Source organism: Suricata suricatta, chromosome 1 (genome assembly GCF_006229205.1).
Source record: "Suricata suricatta isolate VVHF042 chromosome 1, meerkat_22Aug2017_6uvM2_HiC, whole genome shotgun sequence".
In the NCBI taxonomy this organism is placed as follows: Eukaryota; Metazoa; Chordata; class Mammalia; order Carnivora; family Herpestidae; genus Suricata; species Suricata suricatta.
In genome coordinates, this window is record NC_043700.1 from 38,961,047 (window position 1) to 38,968,353 (window position 7,307).

Genomic DNA, 7,307 nt, shown 5'->3' on the forward strand with positions numbered 1-7,307 from the left:
TCAGTTTCCCTTGTTGTGCCTGTGAGTATTTTATTTCCCTACTCTGCAATATTTGGGACTCGCCTTCTTGCACACTTTGGCTTGTTTCTTGGTGTCATCCTATGAAGGAAAACAGACTGACAAACACCGAGGGAACAGAAGCACACATACACACAGACAAATCAAAGAAAGAAACGCATTGCAGGGGGGAATGAAAAGAATGGGAATGGGAGGGAAAGAGACGAAAGGAAGAGAAGAAGAGAAAATAAAAAGAAAAGAGAAAGAAGAAAAGACAAAAATATATATATATAAGGGGATCCGAGAAAACAAAGGACAGTAGACTGCTTAAAAGTGTATGACCAGTTTAGCGGAGAAGTAAGGATGAGATACAGGAGAATATATCTGGTTTGCAAGAAGGTGAAAAAGTAAGGGAGAAAGGAGAAAGGAATATAAGGAGTAAAATTTAAAGGAATTAAGTAAAGAAAAAGAAAAAAAAAGGTAATAAAGACAAAGAAATAAGTACGAAACTAGTGAAGAAAGAATAATTTTTGTTATATATTTAAAAAACAAACAACCAAAACAAAGCAAAACAAAAACAAAAACAAAAAGAAAAACCGAAGAAATAAAAAAAAAATAAAGCCAGCAGCAGCTCCCTCTGGTGGATAGGCTTGGTTTGATGGGGTAAGTCTTGGAGTCTGCTCTCAGAGGCTCCGCCCCTGCCTGAGGCAAAATGAACAGCAGGAGGTGAAGTGCGCACCTTCACAGTCTCAATTGCGGAGTCCCTATCCCCAGTCTGGTTGGCGGTTGCAATGGGGAAAGGAAAAAAACAAAAAGCAAAAAACCGAGTCTCTCTTAGTTTCCGATAGCTTAGCTCAAGAAGCTGTGCGCTCCTGGAAATGTGCTGGGAGCTCCCACATTCTAAGCATGCACGCCCGGGCCTCCACCGGCCACCGACTCTTTGTTGAGGGTCCTGTCGGTGCGCGCCTTATTTCTTCCCTGTGGGGACCCGGGATTCACGCAGTCCGTGCAGGGGGCGGGGTGTGCCGTGGAAATGCGGTCCGTGGTCCCGTTCCCAAAACCAAGTTCGAATTGCTTGCGCCTGGCGCAGTCGCCGCTCGGGCCGCTTCCTGCCGCGTTGCGTGCCTCTCCAGAGCAGCCGCTTCTCACAGCCACAGGCACCTCTGATTCCCCGCCCAGATGGCTTAGGGCTGGAGGCTATTCCATCTCTTGTGCCCCGCTGCCCAGCAGTTATCTATGGAGTGGGTTTCTGTCTCCAAGCGCAGCTAAGCATTCTATACCTCTTCCCCAGAGACTGTTCTATGAGCGCATTCTGACTCTGTCTCTTCCCTTTGTGTCCCGGGCACCCGGCACTTGCGCCATGTTGGGCTGGGGATCTTACCTCCCCTGCCGTCCTGGGCTGGCCCGTCCTCGGATCTCCCCCGCTCGCCCCCACTCACTCAGGTATCTTTGAGGTTCTATTCCTTCTGGAGTTCGTATTTTCTCCTTCCGCTCTCTCAGTTGAACGTAATATCCTTCTCAGTTCGAAAAACGGTGCGGAGGGAGTTTACAGAGCTCCCTTCCTCTCCGCCATCTTGGCTCCACTCCCCCCCCTTGGTCTTTAATAAAATTATTTCTTTTCAAACTAGGGAAACTTCAGCACAGAGAGCTAAACTTGTTGCTGTTATTAAATTATTTCAAAAAACTCCAGAGAGGTTTAATCTGTTTTCAGACTCAAAAATGTGCTTGGTCTCTTTTCAGCAACTGAGACTACAACAGTACCTGTCTACAAGACAAAAATTTCAGGTTTAACTCATTCTAAATTGCCTGGCCACCTCTCCGAAATTCATCTTCTAGGCTAGAGTTTAAGATTTCCCATGAGCAGGCACGACAAATATTAAAACAGTGTCCTTCTTGTGTTGTGCATTTACCTGTTCCTCATTTGGCAGTAAGTCCTCGAGGACTAGTGCCCAATGCCATCTGGCAAATGGATGTAACACACATTTTAGAGTTTGGAAATCTAAAGTATGTTCATGTGAAAATTGATACCTAGAGTGGTTTCTGATACGCTACTTTACAAACTGAAGAAGCAGGAAAGCACGTCGTAGCACACATGCTTTCTGCCATATCAGTATTAGGAATCCCAATACTCGTGAAAACTGACAATGGACCAGGATATACTGGGACCGTGTTCTCTAAATTTTGTCAACAGCTACACACTAAACACATCACTGGAATTCCTTATAACCCACAAGGACAAGGTATAATAGAACGGGCACATCTACCCTTAAAAAATACCCTTGATAAAATTAAAGAGGGGGGGACTGGTACCCCATCAAGGGATCTCCCAAAAATCTTTTACAGCACGCACTGTTTATTTTAAATTTTTTTTTAACTTTGGACAAAGAAGGACGCTCAGCTGCTGAGCGTCTCTGGCAAAATGAGACGCAAAACGCTTTTGCTACCGTGCTTTGGAAAGATCCTTTGGATAACAAGTGGCAAGGTCCAGACCCAGTTTTAATCTGGGGACGAGGATCAGTTTGCATTTATTCACAAAAAAACAGATGCAGCCAGATGGCTGCCAGAGAGATTAAGAAAACAAATCGATCAAAATACTCAGTCCTCCAGGGAGAAAAAATCTCCTTGAGAGAAATCTTTGTCTTTTCCTTTAGGACCATGCTGGGAAAAGAAGCTTCAAAAGGAACCTGGAGAAGAGGAGGAAGGAACACATGGACAGCCCTTTCTTCATGGATTTCATGGACTTTTTCCCATTCTCCTCCTGTTTAAGTCCAATTGTGGTTTATTGATCTTGGTGCCCTTGGGCCCTGTTCTATTCAATAAGGTCATGGCTCTCCTAAGGCAGCAAATCGGCGCAGCCTACCCAGGTCCATTATATTAAGCTCGTTATGGCCAATCAGGAAGCTGATGGAACAGCTATATTCTGGCAAGAGCCACGGGCTGGCTAGCCAAAGACGGGTAAGAGAGGCCTTACCATCCTTTCAACATAAGACAGGCTGCTCAGACACAAGCTTCTGGGTGTGCCGATGACGGGTAAGAAGGATTGGCAGGTCTCCAACCTAAGACAGGCACAGTCCTTTCCCTGCCCATACTATCATATTCTGGAAGAAGCCCTTTTTAAATTTAGGGGGGAAAAAAAGGGAGGACCTGCAAGAAGCGGCAAAGATTCAGCTGATTGGCCATTTGCTAGCCGGATATGTCACTCCCTGAGGGGAGTTGCAAAAATAGGCAGGGGAGCACCACTCCCAGTCAGGAGAAGACAGAAGATCAAAGATCAACTGCCTGCAGACAGGGTAGTATCAGCCCCTCAGGCGTTGTGCTAAAACAATTTAATTTGGTTCCTCTTTTACTCCAGTCTTAATCCCTTGACCCTGTTTCCTAGCAAGCGACCTAGGTCAGCTGCCTTGTTCTCCCGCCTAAAAAGCTTTATAAGATACAGTGTCTTCTGAATAAAGAAGGAGGCTTGATCAGATACCATGTACTGTCTTCACTCTCTGTGCGTCTCCCTCCTGCCCATTCTCTCCCTCGCTCAGGATCAAGAAACCACGAGCATTTTCTGCCCTGCTGGCTGGGGTGAAACCTGGCTTTGGCTAAGACAACTCATTCGCTTGACTTCGCAGCATGTGTTTTCAAATAGGAACTTCATGAGCCTAACTGGTCAGAGAATGATACCTTCTGCCCAGTGATATTGCTCAGCTTTGACTGTAAAGCACTTATATTCTTGGTCTGCGCACTTGTTCTAAAAAGAACTAATGAAGATACAGGAAATGTAGGATGAATAGGGGCATTATCCACAGTGTTCTTTCACAGAATTGAGTGCCTGACACATGCATTTGACTTCCCAGCATGTGTTTCACCACATTATGAACTTGGTTATCCTGTGAACAGTATGACACCTTCTGCTCAGTGCTGTTTCTCAGGTTTGGGGGTGAACCACTTACTTCCTCGGTCTGCACACATGGTTCCAAACAGAACTGCTGTAGGTCCAGGGAATCTCAGTGGAATGGGGCCTTCTGAACTGCGTTCTTTCACAGAACGGAGTGTGGAACACATATTGGACTTCCTGGCATGTGGTTTCAAATGTTCGTAACGTCGTTAGCGTCAATGTTAACAGAATGAAACCTTCTGCACCGGGTTGTTTCTCAGTTCTGAGTGTCAAGCACTTCGTTCCTTGGTGTGCACACAGGTTTTCCAACAGACCTAACGTAGGTCACGGGAATCTCTGTTGAATGGGGCAATCTCCACAGTGTTCCTCTCACAGATTTGACTGTATTCCACATGCATTGGACTTCCCAGCATGTGTTTTCAAGCATTACCAACTTTGCGATCCTCGGTGTTATCAGAATGATCCCTTCCGCACAGTGTTGTTTCTCAGGTTTGTGTGTAAAGCACCTGGGTTTGTGGTCTGCGCACGTTTTCCAACAGAACTACGTCTCAGGGAATCAAAGGGGAATAGGGCGTTCTGCACTGTGTTCTTTCCCAGCATGGGGTATACTACACATACATTGGACTTCACAGTCTGTGATGTCAGGCAGAATTCAGTTACTGATAGTAGAATTTAACAGATTGATGCTTTCTGCACAGTGTTGTGACTCAGGGTTCAGTGGAAAGCACTGCTTTCCTTGGTCTGTGCACATGTTTTCCAATGGAAGGATCTACTTTACAGGGAATCTCAGTTGAATGGGGCATTCTCCAGGGCGTTCTTTCACAGAATTGAGAGTATGACATGTCCATTGGACTTCCCAGTATGGGGTTTGTTGGGGCCCATCCAGCCAGCAGTACTGTGTGGCCTATTGGGACCCTGCTTCCCCTACTTGAAAATGTGTGCACTTGACTGCTTGACCTAAGTGCATCAGAGACTGGCGTTAGTTCTCCTATTATTCATGCCACTTGGTAATTGTGGTTTCAGTAATTGGGCATATCTTCTGATTGAAACTTCCTCCCTAGTTAGAGGCACCTTACTCACAGACTATTGTTTGAACTTTTAAAAATAGCTGTGTCATAAGCTTCAGTTAATATTACACTATATATGCAAAAGAAGACTCCTGCTGATATATTTTTAGTGATAAATTATGTTTTTGATCTTCTGTATTGTACTCCATTTCTGTCTTTAATTTTCTGTTCTCTCTTCCGTGAAAACAATGATCTATTCTAAAACATGTGATTCCTATGAAGTTGCAAACAATGTAATCATTAAAAGAAAGATGTAATCACCTATGGTATTTAAGACACCAAGTTTCACAGTAAAGAGTGGTCTCTTCCACCATTCATGTTGTCTGTGTTCATTCTTATAGATATTTCGCTGACACCAACGCCCTACTCAGAGACCCTTAGACTCTGGTGTGTGGGTTGGTCCCCTGCACCGAGTGGCACCCGAACAGGGACCTGAGTAGAAGAAAAAAAAAGAAAAAAAAAGAAGAAATAAAAAACGACGATATTCAAAGGTAAGTGGAATATTCCCTGAAATAGTTCTGCTCCTTTTCGGGTTGGTTAGGATCTCACCCAGGGCGCTGGGGACCCCTCTATAAGTGAAGATGGAGAACAGGAAGGGTGAGTAACTTGTGGTGATTGCCCAGTTATATGTTCTTTCTCTAAACGTCTTAGTCTTGTTGGTAAAACCTCTGTGGGAGGGAATGTAATAGCCTCTGGTGTGTGTGTGTGTGAGTGAGTGTGCGACTTGGTTTGGCTTACCTACCGAGTTCGATTTTGTGGCTCTACGGGTGGGCATCCTTAAGGTCCCCATTAGCCTATGGAGTCTGAGTGGGCCTGATCTGTGATACCGTGGTGAATGGCATATGGTCTATGGCGGTATTGGAATAGTTTCCAATTGTAAATCACAACGCTGAGTCCGCTACGGCTAAGCATCACCTAAGTTCCTTCGGGACACGGCCAGACAGGCATCTGATTGGTCTCCTCATTAGAGGGGGCACCCTACCCTTTGTTTGTCTTTGCATCACCGTAACATAAGAAATAAGGGATGGGCAACACGGCTTCTAAAGAGAGAAGGCTTTTTATTGAAATACTTCTGCACCTCCTTAATCAATGAGGGATTAAGGTGACTCATAACCAAATGGCAAGATTTTTACACTTTATTCAGGAGCAATGTCCTTGGTTTCCGGAAGAGGGCATTGTTAATTCGCAAACTTGGAACAATGTTGTGGAACAATTACGCTTGTATTATCCTCTGCATGGACTAGAAAATGTCCCTGTAGATGCTTTTTCTCTGTGGATATTAATTAGAAATGTTTTAGATCCTGACCATAGGGGAAGTAAATTGTCATCTAATAATACAGTCACAGAGACTACTCCACTTTCCCCTAGAGGTCAAACTCCTACTCCCTTGGTAATGGCAGCTCAGGACAATGAGGATTTTGAGTGGGAAGTTATTGATGGTAATCAGACAGATTTAGGAAAGAAAGAGGCTAAATATGTGGCAGAGAAAGAGGGAGAATATCTACCTGATTTTCCTCATCCCCCACTGTCTTTTAATTCCTCTCTGCCCAAAAATCCAAAATTAAAAAAAATTTAAAAAGAACTTACAAACATTAAAGTTAATGTGACAATGGAAACAATGGGAGCCCTTAAGCCAGGCCTCCCTTCCCCTGTAGCAATTCCAAAAGGAGACAGTATATAGTAATAGACCTTCAGGATTGTTTTTTCACTATACCTTTACATCCTGATGATTGTAAACATTTTGCCTTCAGCCTGCCGTCTCCAAATTTAAAAAGGCCCTTTCAGAGATTTCAGTGGAAAGTTCTTCCCCAAGGGATGAAAAATTCTCCTACTTTGTGTCAGAAATATGTTGATAGGGCTTTATGTGAGATCAGAAATAAATATCCTGAAATTTATTTAATTCATTATATGGATGACATTCTCCTAGCACATAAGGACAAGGCCCATCTTCATGATGTTTTATATGAATTGATTCAAACCTTATCTATCCATGGTTTGAAGGTGGCCCCTGAAAAAATTCAAATTGATCCACCAAACTCTTAGTTGGGAAGAATATTTGAAAATCAAACTGTGACCTTACAGCCTTTGCAGTTAAAGACAGAACACTTGTGTACTTTAAATGATTTTCAAAAAACTATTGGGAGATATTAATTGGATTCGGCCTCTTTTAAAACTGTCTACTAAAGATCTTATCCCGCTGTTTGAAATCTTGCATGGAGACTCCCATCCAAATTCCAAACGAGAGTTAACTCCTTTAGCCTTGGAATCCTTGTCTAAAGTTAATGAGGCTCTACAAGGAGCCATGCTTACTAGGGTTAACTACAATGAGCCTTGGTCTTTAATAAGTTTACCAACTGAAC

At 43.8% G+C, this 7,307-nt stretch overlaps 1 long non-coding RNA gene across 1 annotated transcript in view; it reads left to right on the forward strand.

The window, feature by feature from the left end:
* The window catches only part of LOC115293762, a 9,535-nt gene that overhangs the window by 562 nt on the left and 1,666 nt on the right, over positions 1-7,307 (forward strand). The window contains exon 2 of the long non-coding RNA XR_003909596.1: positions 5,289-5,438. This is a non-coding gene — a long non-coding RNA (uncharacterized LOC115293762). The remainder of the gene's footprint in view (positions 1-5,288; positions 5,439-7,307) is intronic.